The sequence below is a fragment of the Salvelinus fontinalis genome, chromosome 9, assembly GCF_029448725.1.
Source record: "Salvelinus fontinalis isolate EN_2023a chromosome 9, ASM2944872v1, whole genome shotgun sequence".
NCBI classification, from domain to species: domain Eukaryota; kingdom Metazoa; phylum Chordata; class Actinopteri; order Salmoniformes; family Salmonidae; genus Salvelinus; species Salvelinus fontinalis.
The window spans coordinates 10,301,722-10,325,992 of NC_074673.1; the positions used below are offsets into that span (position 1 = coordinate 10,301,722).

At 45.5% G+C, this 24,271-nt stretch overlaps 2 non-coding genes and 1 pseudogene across 2 annotated transcripts; 1 reads left to right on the forward strand and 2 right to left on the reverse strand.

Annotated features, from left to right (window-relative positions):
• On the forward strand, positions 1-12,507 carry LOC129862947 (two pore channel protein 2-like; annotated as a pseudogene).
• trnap-agg (transfer RNA proline (anticodon AGG)) lies at positions 6,707-6,778 on the reverse strand. Its single transcript has one exon. It is a non-coding gene; the product is annotated as a tRNA-Pro (tRNA).
• On the reverse strand, positions 9,818-9,889 carry trnap-ugg (transfer RNA proline (anticodon UGG)). The gene has a single exon. It is a non-coding gene; the product is annotated as a tRNA-Pro (tRNA).
• Positions 12,508-24,271: the final 11,764 nt, after the last annotated feature.

Here is a 24,271-nt window from a genome sequence, read left to right on the forward strand (position 1 = left end):
ATGCTTTCTTTAGAAAGTAAGTACAATAAGTAAATCATTATAAAATGGATGGATCCGGACACACAATCTGCTTGGTGAAAAGTGTGTTCTAGTCATGTTATTTTATAGTGTAGACTATCTACAGCCCTACAGTACAGGACATGATTTGTCCACTAGTCTAGTTTCATATTAGTTATGACCCATAACAGTTTTATTCTGTGCCCTCGGGGGCCTGAATGTGGTGAAATGTGTCATCCTGGCACTGGCTTTCATTGAGAGGCCTTCCTCCCTGTCTGTGACTTCTGGCCTGCGTTCTAAACACACCCTCTGGGAACCCCCATGTGGCCTCACCGAGGGCATCGAGATCATCTGCCTTCTCATACTCACGTTCCACCTCATCGTTAAGGTAATATACACTCCAAATCTACTTCTGATTTTTTTATTTATTTTTTCACCTTTATTTAACCAGGTAGGCTAGTTGAGAACAAGTTCTCATTTGCAACTGCGACCTGGCCAAGATAAAGCATAGCAGTGTGAACAGACAACAACACAGAGTTACACATGGAGTAAACAATAAACAAGTCAATAACATGGTAGAGAGAAAAAAAAAAGAGAATCTATATACAATGTGTGCAAAAGGCATGAGGTAGGCAATAAATCGAGTATTTACAATTTAGCAGATTAACACTGGAGTAATAAATCATCAGATGATCATGTGCAAGAAGAGATACTGGTGTGAAAAAGAGCAGAAAAGTAAATAAATAAAAGCAGTATGGGTGATGAGGTAGGTAAATTGGGTGGGTAGTTTACAGATGGACTATGTACAGCTGCAGCGATCGGTTAGCTGCTCGGAGAGCAGATTTTTAAAGTTGTTGAGGGAGATAAAAGTCTCCAACTTCAGAGATTTTTGCAATTCGTTCCAGTAGCAGGCAGCAGAGAACTGGAAGGAAAGGCGTCCAAATGAGGTTTTGGCTTTAGGGATGATCAGTGAGATACACCTGCTGGAGCGCGTGCTACGGGTGGGTGTAGCCATCGTGACCAGTGAACTGAGATAAGGCGGCACTTTACCTAGCATAGCCTTGTAGATGACCTGGAGCCAGTGGGTCTGACGACGAACATGTAGCGAGGGCCAGCCGACTAGGGCATACAGGTTGCAGTGGTGGGTCGTATAAGTTGCTTTAGTAACAAAACGGATGGCACTGTGATAAACTGCATCCAGTTTGCTGAGTAGAGTATTGGAAGCTATTTTGTAGATGACATCGCCGAAGTCGAGGATCGGTAGGATAGTCAGTTTTACTAGGGTAAGTTTGGCGGCGTGAGTGAAGGAGGCTTTGTTGCGGAATAGAAAGCCGACTCTAGATTTGATTTTGGATTGGAGATGTTTGATATGAGTCTGGAAGGAGAGTTTGCAGTCTAGCCAGACACCTAGGTACTTATAGATGTCCACATATTCTAGGTCGGAACCGTCCAGGGTGGTGATGCTAGTCGGACGTGCGGGTGCAGGCAGCGAACGGTTGAAAAGCATGCATTTGGTTTTACTAGCGTTTAAGAGCAGTTGGAGGCCACGGAAGGAGTGTTGTATGGCATTGCAGCTCGTTTGGAGGTTAGATAGCACAGTGTCCAAGGAAGGGCCGGAAGTATACAGAATGGTGTCGTCTGCATAGAGGTGGATCAGGGAATCGCCCGCAGCAAGAGCAACATCATTGATGTATACAGAGAAAAGAGTCGGCCCGAGAATTGAACCCTGTGGTACCCCCACAGAGACTGCCAGAGGACCGGACAACATGCCCTCCGATTTGACACACTGAAGTCTGTCTGCAAAGTAGTTGGTGAACCAGGCAAGGCAGTCATTAGAAAAACCGAGGCTACTGAGTCTGCCGATAAGAATATGGTGATTGACAGAGTCGAAAGCCTTGGCCAGGTCGATGAAGACGGCTGCACAGTAATGTCTTTTATCGATGGCGGTTATGACATCGTTTAGTACCTTGAGCGTGGCTGAGGTGCACCCGTGACCGGCTCGGAAACCGGATTGCACTGCGGAGAAGGTACGGTGGGATTCGAGATGGTCAGTGATCTGTTTGTTGGATGGATATAGGTCTGTAACAGTTTGGGTCCAGGGGTGTCTCCCCCTTTGAAGAGGGAGATGACCGCGGCAGCTTTCCAATCCTTGGGGATCTCAGATGATACGAAGGAGAGGTTGAACAGGCTGGTAATAGGGGGTGCGACAATGGCGGCGGACAGTTTCAGAAATAGGGGGTCCAGATTGTCAAGCCCAGCTGATTTGTATGGGTCCAGGTTTTCCAGCTCTTTCAGAACATCTGCTATCTGGATATGGGTAAAGGAGAAGCTGGGGAGGCTTGGGCGAGTAGCAGCGGGGGGGGCGGGGCTGTTGGCCAAGGTTGGAGTCGCCAGGAGGAAGGCATGGCCAGCCATTGAGAACTGTTTGTTGAAGTTTTCGATTATCATGGACTTATCAGTGGTGACCGTGTTACCTAGCCTCAGTGAAGTGGGCAGCTGGGAGGAGGTGCTCTTGTTTTCCATGGACTTTACAGTATCCCAGAACTTTTTTGGAGTTAGAGCTACAGGATGCAAATTTCTGCTTGAAAAAGCTGGCCTTTGCTTTCCTGACTGACTGCGTGTATTGGTTCCTGACTTCCCTGAACAGTTGCATATCGCAAAGGCTCTTCGATGCTATTGCAGTTCGCCACAGGATGTTTTTGTGCTGGTCGAGGGCAGTCAGGTCTGGAGTGAACCAAGGGCTATATCTGTTCTTGGTTCTGCATTTTTTTGAACGGAGCATGCTTGTCTAATATGGTGAGGAAGTAACTTTTAAAGAATGACCAGGCATCCTCAACTGACGGGATGAGGTCAATATCCTTCCAAGGTACCCGGGCCAGGTCGATTAGAAAGGCCTGCTCGCAGAAGTGTTTTAGGGAGCGTTTGACAGTGATGAGGGGTGGTCGTTTGGCCGCGGACCCGTGGCGGATACAGGCAATGAGGCAGTGATCGCTGAGATCTTGATTGAAGACAGCAGAGGTGTATTTGGAGGGCAAGTTGGTCAGGATAATGTCTATTAGGGTGCCCATGTTTACGGATTTAGGGTTGTACCTGGTGGGTTCCTTGATGATTTGTGTGAGATTGAGGGCATCAAGCTTAGATTGTAGGACTGCCGGGGTGTTAAGCATATCCCAGTTTAGGTCACCTAACAGAACAAACTCTGAAGCTAGATGGGGAGCGATCAATTCACAGATGGTGTCCAGGGCACAGCTGGGAGCTGAGGGGGGTCGGTAGCAGGCGGCAACAGTGAGAGACTTATTTCTGGAGAGATTAATTTTTAAAATTAGAAGTTCGAACTGTTTGGGCATAGACCTGGAAAGTATGACAGAACTTTGCAGGCTATCTCTGCAGTAGATTGCAACTCCTCCCCCTTTGGCAGTTCTATCTTGACGGAAAGTGTTATAGTTGGGTATGGAAATCTCAGAATTTTTGGTGGCCTTCCTAAGCCAGGATTCGGACACGGCAAGGACATCAGGGTTGGCAGAGTGTGCTAAAGCGGTGAGTAAGGCAAACTTAGGGAGGAGGCTTCTGATGTTGACATGCATGAGGCCAAGGCTTTTTCGATCACAAAAGTCAACAAATGAGGGTGACTGGGGACATGCAGGGCCTGGGTTTACCTCCACATCACCCGAGGAACAGAGGAGTAGTAGGATGAGGGTGCGGCTAAAGGCTATCAAAACTGGTCGCCTAGAGCGTTGGGGACAAGGAATAAAAGGAGCAGATTTATGGGCGTGGTAGAATAAATTCTGGGCATAATGTGCAGACCAGGGTATGGTGGGGCACGGGTACAGCGGAGGCAAGCCCAGGCACTGGGTGATGATAAGAGAGGTTGTATCTCTGGACATGCTGGTCTCAATGGGTGAGGTCACCGCATGTGTGGGGGGTGGGACAAAGGAGGTATCAGAGGTACGGAGAGTGGAACTACGGGGTCCATAGCAAACCAAAACAATGATAACTAGCCTGAACAACAGTATGCAAGGCATATTGATATTTGAGGGAGACATACAATAAGGCATAAAGTGATTGCAGGTCTTGATTGGGAGAGCTAGCTAAAACAACAGGTGAGATAACAGCAGCTTGTCAGCTAACACAGCAACAGCAGGTAAAAATGGCGACGGCTAGGCAGAAAGGGTCGGATTAACTACACACAGATCCTGAGTTAAAGCACAGAGCCGACAGATAAAATACAAATAAACGGAATGGAGTACCGTGAATTAATGGACAGTCAAACAGGCATCAGCTATGTAGCCAAGTGATCATAGTGTCCAGGGGGCAGCCGTAGATGGAGCAGTGAGGCCTCCACTAAGCTAGCCCGCGGCGTTTAAAGTTAGTAGCCCGGGGGGTGGTCTGCTCAGACGTGCATTTCCGTCGGTAGATTAGTGGGGTTCCGTGTGGTAGAGGGGACCAATCCAATTGTCAAAATAGTTATAGTGGCCTAAGAAGATTGTTCGATAGACCTGTTCAGATAGCAGCCGATATGCTCAAGACAGCTAACGATTAGCGGGCCGCAGTTAGCATATGGGCGTTCAGGTTACGTCGCGATGGAGGGGCCAGTTGAATAACTCCCTCGGGCAGATAACGTCGGTATCCCAGTCGTGAAGGCCCGGTGGGGCTCCGCATCGGCAGTAAAACGGGTCCGGATAGGTGATTGTAGCCCAGGAGTGGCTGATGGAACTCTTCAGCTGGCTAGCTCCGGGATAATTGGTGTTTGCTCCGGAGTTGATGTTAGCCAATAGTCACTCGGATAGCAGCTAGTTAGCTGCAAGATCCAGGTGTAAATGTCCAGAGCTTGCGGTAAAAATCCGGGGATATGGAGAGAAAATAGGTCTGGTATACTCTGGTCTGAGTCGCGTTGTACAAAACTGGCAATAGTTTTCCGAGCTAAAGGATAGCTGATGAGCGCTAGCTGTGGTTAGCTGAACTACTAACGTTAGCTTGTGAGCTGGCTAACTTCTGGCTAGCTTCTGTTGTAGATTTCGGATACGAGGTGAATAATACCTTTGAGGAAAAAAAACAGATCCGCACCACATTTGGTGAGGTGGGTTGCAGGAGAGTGTTTTGAAGTTGAGTTTTTAAGAAGAAAAAAACATATATATAAAAAGAAATGCGAAGAAAATATATAAAATATATATACACGGGACAGGACGAGGACAAAGGACATCTGACTGCTACGCCATCTTGGATGACATGGATGTGATGTAGTGAACCACCAAATAAAACTATTACTACACTCTATAATACCTTAATACTACTAAACAAATACTATTAATATAACATATTATTCTGATATCATCAGATATCTATAGATCATGTGTAATACCATTGGCATGCAGCTTTTGAGTACATTTCTCCATCAATTTCATACACTCTTAGAAAAAAAACTAAAATGGTTCTTCGGCTGTCCCCAAAGGAGAACCCCCTGAACAACACTTTTTGGTTCCAGGAAGAGCCGTTTTGGTTCCAGGAAGAACCTTTTGGATTCCATGTAGAACTCTTTCCACAGAGGGTTCTACATTAAACCCCAAATGGTTCTACATGGAACCAAAATTGGTTCTAGCTGGGACCAAATAGGGGTCTAACTGGAACCGAAAATGGTTCTACATGGAACCAAAAAGAGTTCTACTATAGGGACAGCCTAAAATCCCTTTTGGAACCCTTTTTTCTATGAGTGTAGATTACTGGGCACATCATAGGCTACATGACATCTTCATTTTCTGCTGTGAGGATCAGTAGCCTATTATTTGGAAGGGATTCCTCCTTACTCTTTTTGTAGAGGTACCTGATACGTCATGAGGAGTTTTTGAAGTGTAAATGGCTGGTGGGATACATGGTGGTCATCTCAGTGTCTGTCATTGACTGGACATTGACCTTGAACATGGCTTGTGATGACGTAAGCAAAGTCACATGTAAAGCCCTTTACAATCTCTCCTCTGGGACCTTGATAAAAGAGTCAAAAGATTCTAAAAGTGGAATTTCCTCAGAAAGCGTCACAGTCATCCAGTGGCTGCATCCCCAGGGAGGCCTTCCAGAGACTGTTTGATGAGCTGGACAAGGACAGGATCAAACAGGTATTTATATTTTATCTCTACGACAATGTTCATTTCTTCAAAACTATGCAGTTGGCAGACTGTCAATCTAACTCCAAGCAGACTTTCATCATTTTCCTTTTTGCTTACATTTTCAACGGAAGCAAACAATTGGACAGAAGCAAACCTGAAAAGTTATTGTGAAAGGAGATTGAAGAGTGAATTGAAGTCATTGTTTTCCTCTGTAGCATCCTCCGTTGCCTGAGTACTCGTCTAAGTTCCTGCACAAGGTTCAGTATATCTTCAGTCAGCATTATGTCACTGTGGTGGGGAATGCCGTGTCCCTGGCCAATGTTGTCTGCATCTGTGTGAGTTCACAATGTCACAATATTTAATGAATTAACTTAGATGTTTGTGTTTCTGCTTGATCCTAACAGCTCTTAGTTACGACACTAGCCTGGAATCCTAACTGACATGCTTTGTTTCACCATAAGAATATTGAAACAGAGCTTATCAGTTAAGATTCCAAGCTACTTATTCACAGTTATATTGTTGATAGAGATGCTTTAGTCAATGTACACTACTATGCTTTGTACACTATGTGGGCCTGTTCATACTGTAAGTCATTTGATAACTTAAAAGGAGGGCTCGTCCGGGATTTGAACCCGGGACCTCTCGCACCCTAAGCGAGAATCATACCCCTAGACCAACGAGCCTGTCATAGTTTCAGCAACCAAGAGTTTAAATTCCACTGCATGCCACGTGCATGAGGAATTCCTCTCAAGTTAATGCTGTTGCATGCTCAGTTAAACTGCTCAGAGACTGTCACCTAGTGGCTGTTCTAGACTCTGCACAAACACAGACATGTTGATCAAATGGAAACAGATAGAGGACTCATCATGGATATAACGCATTTTAGAATGGATATTGCTATTGAGGGCTTCCACCATTTTAAATTAGTCAACTGGGTGGCTATTCCTATGAGTTGAGAGCAATCAGCCAATGAAGAAGAAGACAATTGACTACTTTAAAATGGAGATAATATAAGTCCTCTATCTGTCTCTGTTGTTGATCATCATTAGATTTGATTGGAAAGGCAATAGATATAGTCCCTGACCAATTTTGTTCACCTTCTCTGCATTTGATGTCTCTGGTCTAAAAATGAGTGTTTATTCAGAATTTACGGGGGTGCATTGTATTCCATTTTATTTTAGAAAATGTGTAAAGTCAAAGGTCATGTACGGTATATGCATGTATTAAGTCTACTCTATGTGCATTTATTAAGTCTACTGTATATGCATGTATTAAGTCTACTGTATATGCATGTATTAAGTCTACTGTATATGCATGTATTAAGTCTACTGTATATGCATGTATTAAGTCTACTGTATATGCATCTAAGCGTCATCAATGTTCCTCCAGACTCTCCTGGTGATTGACTCTGAGTAGAATCTCTGAACAAGACAACTACTATTTAGAGGCTCAACACTTAAGGCCATTTGAATGTAAAATGTACTACAAGTAGTAGTTACAAGTAGACATTAGTTACTGTACCTGCAGTGCACTGCCGACATGACTGACTCATGTATAGCAGGTAAGGGTCTTGCACAGTTTATGTGAATAGCTCCGTGCAATTCACAGACTTTATATGTATCTCTGTTACAGGAGGTTGGTGACACCTTAATTGGGGAGCACTGGCCCGTGGTAATGGCTGGAGGGGAATCGGTGAAATGGTATCAAATACATCAAACACATGGTTTGATGCCATTCAATTTGCTCCGTTCCAATCAATATTATTATGAACCGTCCTCCCCTCAACAGCCTCCACTGATCTGTTTTTCAGACAATCAACTGTTACTTCATCCTTTACTACCTGCTGGAGATGGTGCTGAAGGTGGTAGCATTTGGCTGGACAGGATATATGTCCTATGGGAGTAACGTATTTGATGGATCTCTCACAGTTCTTTCACTGGTAGGTGCAGTTCAGTATTATATACTGTATGTAAGGATAATGCAGGATCCATTTTGAAGCATGGGCAAGTTAGAGAATATTTTAGTTGATGTATCTATATTACCGTCTGTCACACAATTCAAAGTCACTGGTGGACATTACGACACTGTACATTATATTCCATACTGACTGGATATTGTTTAATATCTCTGTTTTACCAAAGGGCCTACAGATATCCATATTTGCTACTTACAGTCTAACATTTTCCGATTGGTAAGATTTTTCTCCCCACTTTGTTTGACATCTTTCAATATACTAACTCACTTAGGACAACCCTAAATACATCTATCACATATGTTCTCAAAAGGTGTGCTCATCTGGGATTTAAACCCAGGACTACTCACACCCTAAGCGAGAAGCACACCCTTAAACCAACAAGCCTGCTTAGGGAAACCAACCCTGTCGTTACAATTTTCCCATCCCCTTCTCCTCATAAGCCTGTGAGTTAACTTCCAGAATCTGTGATGTGGCAGGTTTTTGCTATTAGACGGCCCTCTAGTGGTAACTGACACTTTTGGGAAGTTTTACATACACTGAGTACACAAAACATTAGGAACACCGGCTCTTTCCATGACATAGACTTACCAGGATTGTCATAGACTGTATGTAGTCTGTCGGTCAATTGACTTCTTAAAAGGAGGCCTCGTCCGGGACTTGTATCACATCCGGCCGTGATTGGGAGTCGCATTGGGCGGTGCACAATTGGCCCAGCGTCGTCCGGGTTTGGCCAGGTATTGCCCTCATTGTAAATAAGAATTTGTTCTTAAATGACTTGCCTAGTCATTAAAGGTTACATAAAAAATCCAAATAAATTGTCTTTGTGTACAAAATATTATGAACACCTGCTCTTTCCATGACATAGACTGATCAGGTGAATCCAGCTGAAGTCTATCATCCAGTATTGATGTCACCTGTTAAATTCAGTTCAATCAGTGTAGATGAAGGGGAGGAGACAGGTTAAAGAAGGAGTTTTAAGCCTTGAGACGTATTCTGTATGTGTGCCATTCAGATGGTGAATGGACAAGACAAAATTTTGAAGTGCCTTTGAACGGGGTATGATTGTAGGTGCCAGGCGCACCGGTCTGAGTGTGACAAGAACTGCAACGCTGCTGTTTTGTTCACTCTCAACAGTTTCCCGTGTGTGTCAAGAATGGTCTGCCACCCAAAGGACATCCAACCAACTTGACACAACTGTGGGAAGCGTTGGAGTCAACATGGGACAGCATCCCTGTGGAACACTTTCGACACCCTGTAGAGTCCATGCCCCTGACGAATTGAGTCTTTTCTGATGGTAAAAGGGAATGCAACTCAATATTAGGAAGGTGTTCCTATTGTTTAGTACACTCAGTGTACAGTACATTGTCAGATTTGTTATTAAAACCGTTGTCTGTGGTTGACATCTTCCTTGAGTGCTGTAGGTTATCATTTGCATTATGAGGACTGAGACCTGTCCAGGACTATAGTGTTACAGCTGCAAATAAAACCATATGGAAGTTTCTCCGTGGCTGACAGATAAGAGTATTTATCTAATTAGGCTTGCCAGTTATACGACTAGTCGTTCGGCTACTTCTCACAATACAAATATAGTTGACATTGGTGTCCTCTGAGCCTGCTCTTTGTTATAGAAACCTATAGATGACTGATTGTCACTGTTTCTGCTGAATATGCACAGTCATCTCCACTTTCCCAAGTAGCCTATCATTGTCTTGGACAGTACAACGAGCCTGTAGTGTTCAGAAAAGAAGGGCTCGTCCGGGATTTGAACCCGGGACCTCTCGCACCCAAAGCGAGAATCATACCCCTAGACCAACGAGCCTTGTTGAAGGAAAGGTATACACAGACTGTAAGTTCTGCTCCCTTTCTGCCCTGTCACTGATGTCAAGCGTGTGTGAAATCTGAGACGTGTCCTTAGTGAAACTTTGTTACTTTACTCACCTCTAGTGGTGATGATGTATACTGCATCATCACTATAGTAAAGTTCTGACCTGTAGAAATGTATATTTGTCAGATATACGAGGCCATATATCGTATTATATAGTGTATATATTGCATCTGATGTATAACCCAATGATATCTTGTCCAAGGCATAATCAACACAAATGAGCTGAAATATCCAGTAGAACTATAACCACACCACAGCATATTACGGAACACTTACCTTGACCCCTTTGTCATAAGTCATAAGGGCTACATAACACTGTCAAAAGCAGTACATAACAGAAGTCATACCTCTCTGACTGAACTGTATCACAGGATCCCAGACCATGGAGTTCTGACGTCACTCTGGGAGATCGTCCCTCTGGTCAACATGCTGAGTGTATTCCACTTCCGGAGGTTCATCCCCAACATTAAGGTAACTTCTTTGAAAAACAACTCAGTCTTTGGAGTCCAGCCCTGCCTCATTGTAACAACTGCTGATTGCTGTTAAAATAGATGTATTACATTTGATTGATTGATGTCATCAGTTCCCCCTAATAATTGTGTCATATTCCTCTAAAGCTCATGGTTCTGTTTGCCAGCAGCATGTTTGACCTGGTGAAAAACCTCAGAGCCTCTGCCGGTATATTAGTGGTGAGAAACTCAAGTGGCTGTTGTTTTGTTTTGTTTGTTTTCTTGTGTGTTGTAGAGACAGAGCTGTTGAACTGGTACGATTGTAAAGAAGTGCCGTCTTTGTTTGCAGGTGGTTTATTGTGTATTTGCTGTGCTTGTGGTCTGGTTGTTCAAAGGCTCTAGCATAGCATCTGCTAGTAACCTGAAGAAAATATGATGTCTCAGAAATCACAGCTTTAAATCGAGCAGCAACAATTAACTACCTATTTCCTATAAACAATCTACTTCCTGCCTACATGTATTATCTATTTCTTACAGCACTACCGCCGACCCAAAGATTCATGACAATGACTGTAAACAAAACTCTACAATGTGGTTCTTATGAATAGCTTGGCTACTGGTCAAACAACTTTGATGACTTTGCAGAGAGTATCACTCAACTTAAGTTACCATAAAATCTAAATGAACAAACATATGGTGTACAGAACATTAGGAACACCTTCCTAATATTGAGTTGCAACACCTTTTGCCATCAGCACAGTTCATCAGGGCTTGGACTCGTCAAGGTGTCGAAAGCATTCCACAGGGATGCTGGCCCATGTTGACTCCAATGCTTCCCACAGTTGTGTCAAATCAAATTACATCAAATGTATTTATTAAGTAATTTTTATATCCGCAGATGTCACAACGTGCTTACACAGAAATCTAACATAAACATTCAGAGAGCAAACAATGCAGATGTCTCCGGGTGGAGATAAGAGTACGTGTCCATTAAGGCCAGATTGTTCATCAAGATGTTCAAACGTCCATAGATGACCAGCATGGTCAAATAATCATCACTGTGGTTGTAGAGGGTGTAACAGGTCAGCACTCAAAGGTCGAGACAGCAGGTGCTGTAGAGAGAGAGAGAGGGAGGGTGGAAAACAGCAGGTCTGGGACAAGGAAGCATGTCCGGTGAACAGGTCAGGGTTTCAGGGTCAGGGTTCCAGGCAGAACAGTTGAAACTGGATCAGCAGCACGACAAAGTAGCATGTCTGGTGAAAAAGTCAGGATTCCATAGTCACAGGAAGTTGGCTGGATGTCCTTTGGGTGGTGGACCATTTTTAATACACAAGGGAAATTGTAAAAGCGTAAAAAACTCAGCAGCATTGTAGTTCTTGACACACTCAAACCGGTGCTCCTGGCACGTACTACCATACCCCGTTCAAAGGCACTTCAGTCTTTTGTCTTGCCCAATCACCCTCTGAATCCTAATGTTCCTAATGTTTTTTACACTCAGTCTATATGGTACTTTAGTACATTTTGTCAACCTTGCATTACTGGCATTGATGGGATTTATAGTAATGGCTTTCTGCTTTCATGTTTCCTGTATTTTCAGTCTGCTCTGGTTCTATACAACATCATGATGATGAACAACTGGAATGTCTTTCTTGATGGATATGCCAGATACACCACACTCAGTGGTGTAAGTCAATTTGCTATAACAATTACTTTGGTTATTCTAGTCTATTCTATCATGTGAGCATTTGAAGAAATGGGTGACTGACAGAGAGGTAATGCTTGTATTTGGTTTGTGTTCCCCGATCCAGGTCGTCCAAGCTCTACTTCATAGCCTGGTGGTTGACCTCCTCTGTCATGTGGGTCAACCTGTTTATAGCTGTAACGTTCGTCGTCGGAATGAGACCAAAGCGCAGCGTGGAAAGTGTTCATAATTTGATGTTCACAAAAACACTCAAACAAAAGGCGAAAACGAAAGCACACAGTTCTGTCAGGGAAACAACCTAAACAGAAAACAACACCCCACAAAACCCAAATGGAAAATGACAACTTATATATGATCCCCAATCAGGGACAACGATAGACAGCTGCCACTGATTGGGAACCACACACACACGGCAAAACAACAAAGAAATAGAAAACATAGATTTTCCCACCCGAGTCACACCCTGACCTAACCAAACAACACAGAATAGATAAGGATCTCTAAGGTTAGGGTGTGACAATAGCTCTGATCCTGGAGGTAGGGTCAGTACACTGTTTGTTCATATGTTTTTTTTACAATGTGATAAAACCTTTTTTTTTAACAGTCTTAAAATTGCCATATATATTTTGTTGTTGTTGATGTTTTTAATCAGACTTTCACATTTCTTATCTGAATCCAGAACTTAATCTACAAGTGGGACAGAAACCATGGATGCTCAAACCGTGATACTGTGAGGACAGACTTGGAGACTACCATCCAGCTGATGTTCAGGTAGGACCAGGAACACCAGTGTTTTTAGAACAAGTTTTAGCTTTGGCTTTTATTTTGTCTTTGTGTTTTTGGGTCTGCCCTGAACAGGTTTTAGTTGTGGCTTTTATTTTGTCATTGTGTTTTTGGGTCTGCCCTGAACAGGTTTTAGTTGTGGCTTTTATTTTGGCTTTGTGTTTTTGGGTCTGCCCTGAACAGGTTTTAGCTTTGGCTTTTATTTTGTCCTTGTGTTTTTGGGTCTGCCCTGAACAGGTTTTAGTTGTGGCTTTTATTTTGGCTTTGTGTTTTTGGGTCTGCCCTGAACAGGTTTTAGTTGTGGCTTTTATTTTGTCCTTGTGTTTTTGGGTCTGCCCTGAACAGGTTTTAGTTGTGGCTTTTATTTTGTCTTTGTGTTTTTGGGTCTGCCCTGAACAGGTTTTAGTTGTGGCTTTTATTTTGTCTTTGTGTTTTTGGGTCTGCCCTGAACAGGTTTTAGTTGTGGCTTTTATTTTGGCTTTGTGTTTTTGGGTCTGCCCTGAACAGGTTTTAGTTGTGGCTTTTATTTTGACTTTGTGTTTTTGGGTCTGCCCTGAACAGGTTTTAGTTGTGGCTTTTATTTTGTCTTTGTGTTTTTGGGTCTGCCCTGAACAGGTTTTAGCTCTCCTATTGACTTGGCATTCATGACATTGTAGTTAGGCTATGCTATGGCTCTTTCTGTGTTTTGGTTCTGCCATTAGTGTTAATGAATTGAGTTGATGATTGGCCGCAGTATGCGCTGGGTCTTTTGGCAGACCTGAGCTGTCTCAGCAGCCACTGCTCTTGATTACATTATCTGACAACACACAGGAAGTGTGCTCCTGGCATTATGTAATATGGAACTCTCTGTTCTGTTGCCAAGTTTGTCATTTCAGATATGAAAGGAATGGACCGATATCCTACAGGTTATATATCCTAGGCCGGGTTACTGTAAAGCACTTTGTGACAACTGCTGTCAGCTGATGTTAAAAGCGCTTTATAAATATGTTTGATTGATTGATTCACATACTGTACCCTATAAGGTTTGCCTTTGTGTTTTGACTCCTAGTTTTTTGACAACAGATAGCAGAGCCTACTGAAGAGAAAGTTGTCACAAACCTGCATGCCCACCCACACCTTCAACACCTAACTATGTCCATGTCACTGGATAAAATATAGATATTGGGGATAATGGAAGCGGGTTCCCGGTTATTGCTTTAATTGAGGTTCTATGAATGAGCTTTTGCGTTGTTTCCTGATTGGATTCAAAAGACTGTTTTACTGACTCTGAAAGACAATATTGTCCGATATAACATCACCTGTTGAGTGCTTTAAGTTATACATTCTGCATAAAGGGTTATAATAAACTCCTAATAATTCAGTCATGGACACAAAGATTTTCTTAGTGGAGTTTGAGGAGTTCAATAGATCAACAGGCACCATCTGAATGTTGAAGATAGCTGATGACAGGGTGTGTGGTGGTGGTTAGGTTAGCTGCTGCTGGGGCTTTGGAAACTGGATGACTTCATCTCTCTCTGTGTAAAAACATAACGACTTCTGTCTCAACTTTCAGATGAGTGTTGTGTTTCTGGCTAGGTCTACCGTTCCTTTGTGCAGCTCTTTCTCTAGAAATACAGTGGGCACAAACAGGCACTAAAGCAGCTTGTTTCTCCCACTTACTTGACATGGTAAAAAACAAAAGAAATACTTTAAACTAGGTAAGGAATTTGCTAATCAGCCGCAAATACTTTCTAAAATATCGCCTCCCCCAGAATTCTTGCAGCCATAATGTACTGGGAAGGGCACATTGTCTTTCTGGTAAGGTAGTTTAACTTTCACTATGACTCTTTCACTAGTTACTGTGTATTCATTACTGGTGAGGAAGGTTTGAGATATCTTTGAGATATCAGCTGATGTAAGAAGGGCTTTATGAATAAATTTGATTTGCACTTTCACTATGACTCTTTCACTAGTTACTGTGTATTCATTACTGGTGAGGTAGGTTCACCTCCACTATGACTCTTTCACTAGTTACTGTGTATTCATTACTGGTGAGGTAGATTCACTTTCACTATGACTCTTTCACTAGTTACTGTGTATTCATTACTGGTGAGGTAGGTTCACCTCCACTATGACTCTTTCACTAATTACTGTGTATTCATTACTGGTGAGGTAGGTTCAAGCTCTACTTGCTGTAACTGGAGAGGAACTCTATACTCTCTGTTCCAATAATGTACTGACAGGTAGACATCTAGTGTCTCGCGACAGAAAGACTGTTACATGTAGAGAAGCTGTACAGGCTACTGCTTCTCTGGCAGACTTTAAAGAAAGACTTTAAACTAGGTAAGGAATTTGCTAATCAGCCACAAATACTTTCTAAAATATCGCCTCCCCCAGAATTCTTGCTGCCATAATGTACTGGGAAGGGCACATTGTCTTTCTGGTAAGGTAGTTTAACTTTCACTATGACTCTTTCACTAGTTACTGTGTATTCATTACTGGTGAGGAAGGTTTGAGATATCTTTGAGATATCAGCTGATGTAAGACTGGGGTCAGAGGCAGGGGTCAGAGGCCTTTAAAACAGTGAGATAAAGATAAAGCAGGTGGTCTTTTACCTGGAGCCCTGCTGAGTGTCACCTGTCCTGCCCTGTAGCCCTGCTGAGTGTCACCTGTCCTGCCCTGTAGCCCTGCTGAGTGTCACCTGTCCTGCCCTGTAGCCCTGCTGAGTGTGTCCTGTCCTGCCCTGTAGCCCTGCTGAGTGTCACCTGTCCTGCCCTGTAGCCCTGCTGAGTGTCACCTGTCCTGCGCTGTAGCCCTGCTGAGTGTCACCTGTCCTGCCCTGTAGCCCTGCTGAGTGTCACCTGTCCTGCCCTGTAGCCCTGCTGAGTGTCACCTGTCCTGCCCTGTAGCCCTGCTGAGTGTCACCTGTCCTGCCCTGTAGCCCTGCTGAGTGTCACCTGTCCTGCCCTGTAGCCCTGCTGAGTCTCACCTGTCCTGCGCTGTACCCCTTCTGAGTGTGTCCTGTCCTGCCCTGTAGCCCTGCTGAGTGTGTCCTGTCCTGCACTTTTCTGCCCTGCCTCTGACCCCAGTTCCAGAGCACCTGTCTGGAATCCCTCAGGCCTGGTCTGGCCTCTCCATACATTTAGGTCCCTCTTTACCTGTTCTACTCTCCTCTCAGCCTTGCAGCCAGTCAGTTAGTCACCTGCCCTGACTCTGACCCCAGTTCCACAGGGGCTGTCTATAGTCCCCCTAGGCTGGCCTGGTCTGACCCTGTCCCCCACAGCAAAGTCCTGCTAAGGCTTTTATACCTGGAAGTCCCCTCTATGCCTGTCTTGCTGCAGTCATCAAGACACCTACCGCTACCCTACCCCATACCTGTAGGTCCCCTGCCTACCTGTCCTGCTCTGCCTCTGAACCCAGCTCCATACCTGTAGGGTGCGACACTAGGCTGGTAGGGGACAAAAGCGCTCAGCATTTAAACAACATTTCGTTCTATTAAATCATTATAGTCTATAATGACCCATGTAGGCTGTGACTTCGAATTAAATACAAACCAAAAAAATCCCTTATTAGACTCAGTCTGCAGTGCCTTTGAATTCATTTTTAGAAACACAAGTTTGTCCAGAGTCTGTGGCTTCAGGCTCATGCGATGGTGCCTGGAGAGCCGGCCAGAGGTGGAGAATATCCTCTCCAGACTTGCAGAGCCACTGGGGATGCTAATCACCCTTCGGGATACTCTTGTCAGGCTGCGCAGGGAGGCAAAGTTTTTTTTCTTCTGTTATAGGTAAGCCTGAAGGTTTTTAGGCAAAATAACCCAATCAAAACGGTAAAATCCTTTATAGTGGGAATATGCCAGGTATTGAGCCAAAATCAATGATGGCCTATTGTTTTTTATTTTACCTTTATTTACCTAGGCAAGTCAGTTAATTAAGAATACATTTTTATTTTCAATGACGGCCTAGGAACAGTGGGTTAACTGCCTTGTTAAGGGGCAGAATGACACATTTTTACCTTGTCGGCTCGGGGATTCGATCTTGCAACCTTTCGGTTACTAGTTCAACAAACAGAATTTTTAAGCGATCTGATTTTTAGTTTATAAATACTTTGTTAAAATGACTCACTTAGTTCTCTACCCACCTCATTCCTTTCTTTTAGCATATGCATGTAGTAAGTACACCACAACCGAAAGGTTGCTGGATCGAATCCCCGGCATGACAAGGTAAAAATCTGTCGTTCTGCACCTGAGCGAGGCAGTTAACCCATTGTTCCCGGGGTGCTGAAGACATGGATGTTGATTAAGGCAGCCCTCCGCACGTCTCTGATTCAGAGGGGTTGGGTTAAATGCGGAAGACACCTTTCAGTTGAATGCATTCAGTTGTACAACTGACTAAGTATCCCCCTTTCCATCATGCTTTCGGTATATGTGTCTTTTCAGATAACACAATGATTATTTAGTTGTGGACACTACATCACTGCACTTTCTCTCTTGCTCTTGGTCCTAATATTTGAAAGACACATTGATGTTGCACCTGTGTGTTTTATCAGTTTCTTAACGAAAATATATAGCGAACTCCATGACAGTAGCTAAAGAAAGGGGCTATAGCAGCACACAAGTTGACTAGAAGTGCATGCTGGGCAGGACATGCCCTGAGCTAGAGTGAGAGCTACTGGAGCGAAATTGCCTTTTGGGAATCTCACTCTGTGCTCCAGTCAAATTGGGCACCTTTTGCTCCTCTCTCCAGCGCCGCTCCGCTCACATACTATGGTCCAAATAGAGTAGCTGCCGCTGGGTCACATCACAGCACTTTAGGAATCTTTATTGTGGCACTAACTGATACTTTCATATTTCACTATTGTTGTCATTATATTTTTCCTGCCTTACATTCTGCACATTTGAAGAGAGCCATGAATGCATCTTGAAAGCACTATAATGAGTCCACTCCCTCCTACAGTATGAATGGCTGTGAATCAAACATCTAATAAAATACAGTACAACCTGACGACCAAGTGACACATGGTATTTCTAAAGCTGCCCACTAAAAATCCCCTTCCTATTCTCCGGACCTCAACTACAACTGAACAAAAATATAAAGGAAACATGTCAAGTGTTGGTCCCATGTTTCATGAGTTGAAATAAAAAAATCCCAGAAATGTTCCATATGCACAAAAAGCTTATTTCTCTCAAATGTTGTGCCCAAATTTGTTTTTATCCCTGTTAGTGAGCATTTCTCCTTTTCCAAGATAATCCATCCACCTGACAGGTGTGGCATATCAAGAAGCTGATTAAGCAGCGTGGTTATTATTGGGGTGGCAGGTAGCCTAGTGGTTAGAGCATTGGGCTGGTAACCGAAAGGTTGCTAGATTGACTCCCCAAGCTGACAATGTAAAAATCTGTTGTTCTGAACAAGGCAGTTAACACACTGTTGTAAATATGAATTTGTTCTTTACTGACTTGCCTAGTTAAACGAAGGCAAAATTAAAACAATTACACAGGTGCACCTTGTGCTTGGGACACTAAAAGGACCCTTGAAAATGTGCAGTTCTATTTCTGTCTGTAAAAAATCCCTTTTGTGGGGAAAAATGTATTCTGATTGGCTGAGCCTGGCTCCCCAGTGGGCGGGCCTGGCTGCCAAGTGAGTGGGCCTAGGCTGCCCTCCCAGCCTGCACCCCTGCCCAGTAATGTGAAATCTATAGATTAGGGCCTAATTAATTAATTTCAATTGACTGATTTCCTTACATGAACTGTAACTCAGTAAAATCTTTAAAATTTCTGCATGTTGCATTTTTGTTCAGAATAAATGTCAAGTCACTAATGATGTCTGTCCATCCAAATCACCATATGGTCCTGCATTTATATTATGTCATTGCACTATATAGTCACACCTTACCTGCTCTATATTTTCTCTTCCTCCTTGGAAAATCTAGTTAATTATACACATCTATGGTAATAACAGGCATGGCTGAATCAGTTCTCTCTAACCTGAGAATACCATTTACATTTCAGTCATTTAGCAGACGCTCTTATCCAGAGCGACTTACAGTAGAGTGCATACATTTTATTACATACTGAGACAAGGATATCCCTACCGGCCAAACCCTCCCTGACCCGGACGACGCTATGCCAATTGTGCGTCGCCCCACGGACCTCCCGATTGCGGCCGGCTGCGACAGAGCCTGGTCGCGAACCCAGCCCAGCCTGGGCGCGAACCCAGAGACTCTGGTGGCGCAGCTAGCATTGCAATGCAGTGCCCTAGACCACTGCGCCACCCGGGAGGACTGTGAAGTTAGGGAGGAGATGTGGAAATCAAACTCCTCATAGAGCCCTGATAATACCCCTTCTCTGTGTGGGAGGAAACCCTGTATTGTTCAGAGGTTGTTAATAGAATGAGAGAGGTATTACAGCCAACCACACATGGTCCATTCAAATAAGAACAGAAGAGAGCGGGTGAAGGAGGGACATCAAAAGAAAGAGGGAGGGATTAGACAGATAAAAGTATGGAAATAAAGAGAAAGAGGGTGCCTCCTCACCCTCCTCCCTCTTTTGACCCTCCATCTCCCTCCTGACACTCCTCTCCCGCTTGACCCTACTGACCCCGACCCTCCTGACCCTCCTGCCCCCGACCCTCCTCCTCCTGACCCCTCCTGACCCTGACCCTCCTCACCCCCGACCCTCCTCCACCTCCTGACACTTCTCCCTCTTTTGACCCTCCTCCCCATCCTGCCCCTCCTCCCCCTCCTGCTCACCCGACCCTCCTGACCCTCGTCACCCTCCTCCCCCTCATGCCCTTCCACCCCCCTCCTGACCCTCCTTCCCCTCCTGTCCTCCCTGACCACGACCCCCTGACCCTCCTCCTTTTCCTGACCCCTCCTGACCCTTCCCACACTTTTGACACTCCTGACCCCCCTCCTTCTCCTGACCCCTCCTGACCCTTCTCCCTCTTTTGACACTCCTGACCCTCCTACATTTGACCTTTCTGCCCCTCATCCCCCTCCTAAACACTCCTCCTCTGCCCCTCCTGCCCCTCTCCCCCCTCCCCCTCCTTTCCCTCCTGCCCCTCTACCCGCTCCTGCCCCTCTACCCGCTCCTGCCCCTCTTCCCCTCCTGCCCCTCTACCCGCTCCTGCCCCTCTTCCCCTCCTGCCCCTCTACCCGCTCCTGCCCCTCTTCCCCTCCTGCCCCTCTCCCCCTCCTGACGCTCCTTCACCCTCCTGACGCTCCTTCCCCTCCTTCCCCTCCTGCCCCTCTTACCCCTCCTGCCCCTCTTCCCCCTCTTCCCCCTCCTGACCCTCTTCCCCTCCTGACCCCCCTTCCCCCTCCAGACGCTCCTCCCCCTCCTGCCCCTCTTCCCCCTCCTGCCCCTCCTGCCCCTCTTCCCCCTCCTCCCCCTCTTCCCCCTCCTGACCCTCTTCCCTTCCTGACCCTCCTTCCCCCTCCAGACGCTCCTCCCTCTCCTGCCCCTCTTCCCCCTCCTGACCCTCTTCCCCCTCCTGCCCCTCTTCCCCCTCCTGACGCTCCTGACCCTCTTCCCCCTCCTGCCCCTCTTCCCCCTCCTGACGCTCCTGCCCCTCCTGCCCGTATCCCCCCTCCTGCACCTCCTGCCCCTCTTCCCCCTCCTCCCCCTCCTGACCCTCTTCCCTTCCTGACCCTCCTTCCCCCTCCAGACGCTCCTCCCTCTCCTGCCCCTCTTCCCCCTCCTGACCCTCTTCCCCGTCCTGCCCCTCTTCCCCCTCCTGACGCTCCTGCCCCTCTTCCTACTCTTCCCCCTCCTGACGCTCATGCCCCTCTTCCCCCTCCTGACGCTCCTGCCCCTCTTCCTACTCTTCCCCCTCCTGACGCTCATGCCCCTCTTCCCCCTCTTCCCCCTCCTGCCCCTCTTCCCCCTCCTGATGCTCCTGCCCCTCCTGACGCTCCTGCCCCTCCTGACGCTCCTGCCCCTCCTGACGCTCCTGCCCCTCCTGCCCCTCTCCCCCCCTCCTGCACCTCCTGCCCCTCTTCCCCCTCCTGACGCTCCTGCCTGTGTGAGTGTGTGTGTGTGTGTCTGAGCGGTTGATCAGCCCGCTGAGCGAGGTGGAGGTTATCAGGGTCTGCTGAAGAAATGGTGATCCAGTGACTTTTTACTTGGTTGTGCAACTTATTAGTGTGATTTATTAGTGTGATTAGTATGAATGAGTGGAAATTGATGGATCTCTTCAACAAAACGTATAGTGTATATACAGTACATCAATCACAATGCAGGAACCCTGATAAGGACCTTAGTTTCCTGAGCACTGTTGTTCTAAGGCTGTGTGTGTGTGTGTGTGTGTGTGTGTGTGTGTGTGTGTGTGTGTGTGTGTGTGTGTGTGTGTGTGTGTGTGTGTGTGTGTGTGTGTGTGTGTGTGTGTGTGTGTGTGTGTGTGTGTGTGTGTGTGTGTGTGGTCACAGTTCAATGTGCCGCTCTGATCTAGGGCTGTACAGTTCAAATTGATCTCATGACAGAAACATACGCCCATACAACCTAGGTCACCTAACCAGTAGACCATTAACCTGTGGTTAAAGTGCACTGTGTGGGTGTCTGAAGAAAGGTAGGCCTTGATAACATTAGTTTGCTATCTCTGCATCTCCTCTGGATAAACCACAGGTAGATTTGCATATAGGGGAGAGTAACCATGACTTGCGGCTGCATCAGGGTCTGTAAGGTTTGTGGGGTTACGGTGGAGGGACGGTGGTTCAAGACGTCAGAGGTTGTGTTCAGACTGAGTATTGTATTATGCGATTAACAAAAGCATTATAGGTTAGTAGTGTGGTGTTGAACAGGGGCCCCGGGGCACTGACCTCCAGCCCTCCTTCAACACATTTTGCCATGGTGCAAAAATAAAAAGTTTTATAATGCTATTCTACATATTTTGTCATGAAGCTAAGAGAAAATGTTGCAGTTTTAAAGCAAATGTCTTGCAATTCTAACCTTTTTGTTATCATATGCTTTCTGAAAGACCTCCCAGAGGGCCCTGGGGACCCCGAGCACATGCCTTGCATGTCCGTTCGGTAATCCGGCCCTGATGTTGGACACTCCTAGGAACTGCTACACACTGTTGTTGTTGTTGTTGTTGTTGTTAGTTGTTAGTTGAAAGGACAGGATTAGAGGTAACGTAATGCTGGGATATTATAGCTCTGTCCATTAGATGGCAGTAACATGTCCTCTAGTCTACAGAAACGCATCCGATCTCTGTCTTTACTTGAACATTCACTTTTTAACTGAGGCAGTCTTAACGGAGGCAGTCTTAACGGAGGCAGTCTTAACGGAGGCAGTCTTAACGGAGGCAGTCTTAACGGAGGCAGTCTTAACGGAGGCAGTCTTAACGGAGGCAGTCTTAACGGAGGCAGTCTTAACGGAGACAGTGTTAACGGAGACAGTGTATGAACATCAGTTGTGTGAGAGTATTGTGACAGGTGCAAACAGACAAGTGAGACATTTTTTGTTCTAAATATGATATCCTTTGCCGTTTGGAAATCCATCCTATTGCATGGCTGAATGTGATCAAGTGTTGGCGCTAACTCTAAAAATCTTCTGACTCTAAAAATGTAAGAATCTTCTGACTCTAAGAATCTCCTGATACTAAGAATATAATAATCTAGAATAATGAAATACTGCATTCCCATAAGACATCACCACTTTACAATGAAGGCCAGACATTCATTCATTCACAGATAAGGTGATGGAGAGCGAGAGGTAGAGAGAAAGAGAGAGAGAAGAAGAGAGAGAGTTTCAGAGTCATCTCATGTGGCAGTAATGCATCGCCAAATTGGACATATTTCTACTCATGCAGCTGAAGTGAGAAGGCAGCAGAGTGACTGATACGGCATCTATAGTTTCCTGGTAATCACTAGAATGAAGTTTTCAGAGTTTCCCACAGTTGCAGGACAATGTACCCAGTCTTGGCTGAGTGGAACATAGTTAGCTACCCTCTCTCTCTCCCTCTCTCCCTTCCCTCTCTCCCTGCCATCTCTCTCTCCCTCTCTCCCTTCCCTCTCTCCCTGCCCTCTCTCTCTCCCTTTCTCCCTTCCCTCTCTCCCTGCCCTCTCTCTCTCTTTCCCTCCCTCCCTCCCTCCCTCCCCTCTCTCCTCTAACCTTTTGGCTTTGGAGGTGATCCAACATATTTTCTCTTATCACATGATGGGCTTGTCCTGCTGTAAGTGTTGATAGGGTGGAGGACAAAATGCCTTTGTCGGTTCCCAAGGGGATGGTGACAACATTTGGACCTTGGCACAAAACCACTTAATTTAGCTTCCAGTGCAGTTATTATGATGCTCTACTGCATGAGACTGATAGATCAGTCGTTTTCAGGAATTAAGTCTAATTTTACATGTATCCTTTTGAGATTTAGAAGCTTCAAATACCCTGTCATCCAATATAGTACATTAGGCTACAGATATATTTTCTACTATCCATGCAGTATCATTTATGGTGGGAAAAGGCTTCTCTTCTCTCTGGTGATGCTGTTAGCCTGTGGCAGGGACTTGACCTGCTACATGCATCTTATTATGCTTCATACAAACCAGGGTGAAAACAGCAGTCAGTCTCCGCGTCAGGGGGGACAAAGGGTTGAATGGTGAGGCGATCATGGAGCCCAGAGATACAGAAAGGTAATCTGTGTGAGGGGACGTGGAGACATGGTTCACACGCTAGCACTGTAACCTGGGGGCATCATTAACATGGGGTGGTGGTGGTTAAACAGTGCTGGGGAAAGTTCCCTTCTCGTTACCCATATTAAGACGGCTGGCTGACTGACTGACTGACTGACTGACAGACTGACTGACTGACTGACTGGCTGACTGGCTGCTCCTGCCCTGCAAGGGTAACTGCTGTAGTGCCACGGCGTCATGGCAACAAACTCAGAGTCAGTACACACCATGTTCTATCCTCCACAAAGCCAACTCAGCTTCTCATTGGTTCAGCTGAGCTGGTCTCAGGCCCACACTCACGGAAGGTGAGGTGTTTTACACTAGCTAGCAGCTGGTTTTGCCACGTCCAGAACCTGACGACAATATTATGTACAACAAGAGATGCTCCTCAGGTTCAAATAGTTAAGTTATTGCTTCAATTTAACCGTATTCTGTTGTTTACAATGGCACAGCGTACAACTCTCTTGCCATGGTATTGACACCATAGCCATTGTACCACAACCCACTTACTGTCCACCAGAGAGTGTCTGAAGCGGGCCACTATAGGCTCTCAGTCAGGATAGAGCCTATGAAAGTTCAGCTAGCTCTAGGTTGCCTGTGACGATACGGGTCACAAGAGGTCATTGGGTCGTATCCCACCCCGGCTTGGACAGTAGCCTTCTGTGTCACTGACAGTGCAACATACAACACAGGCCTTTCTTCTGAATGTTCATCTTGAAAGATTTCACTCTTTAGTTTGAGAAT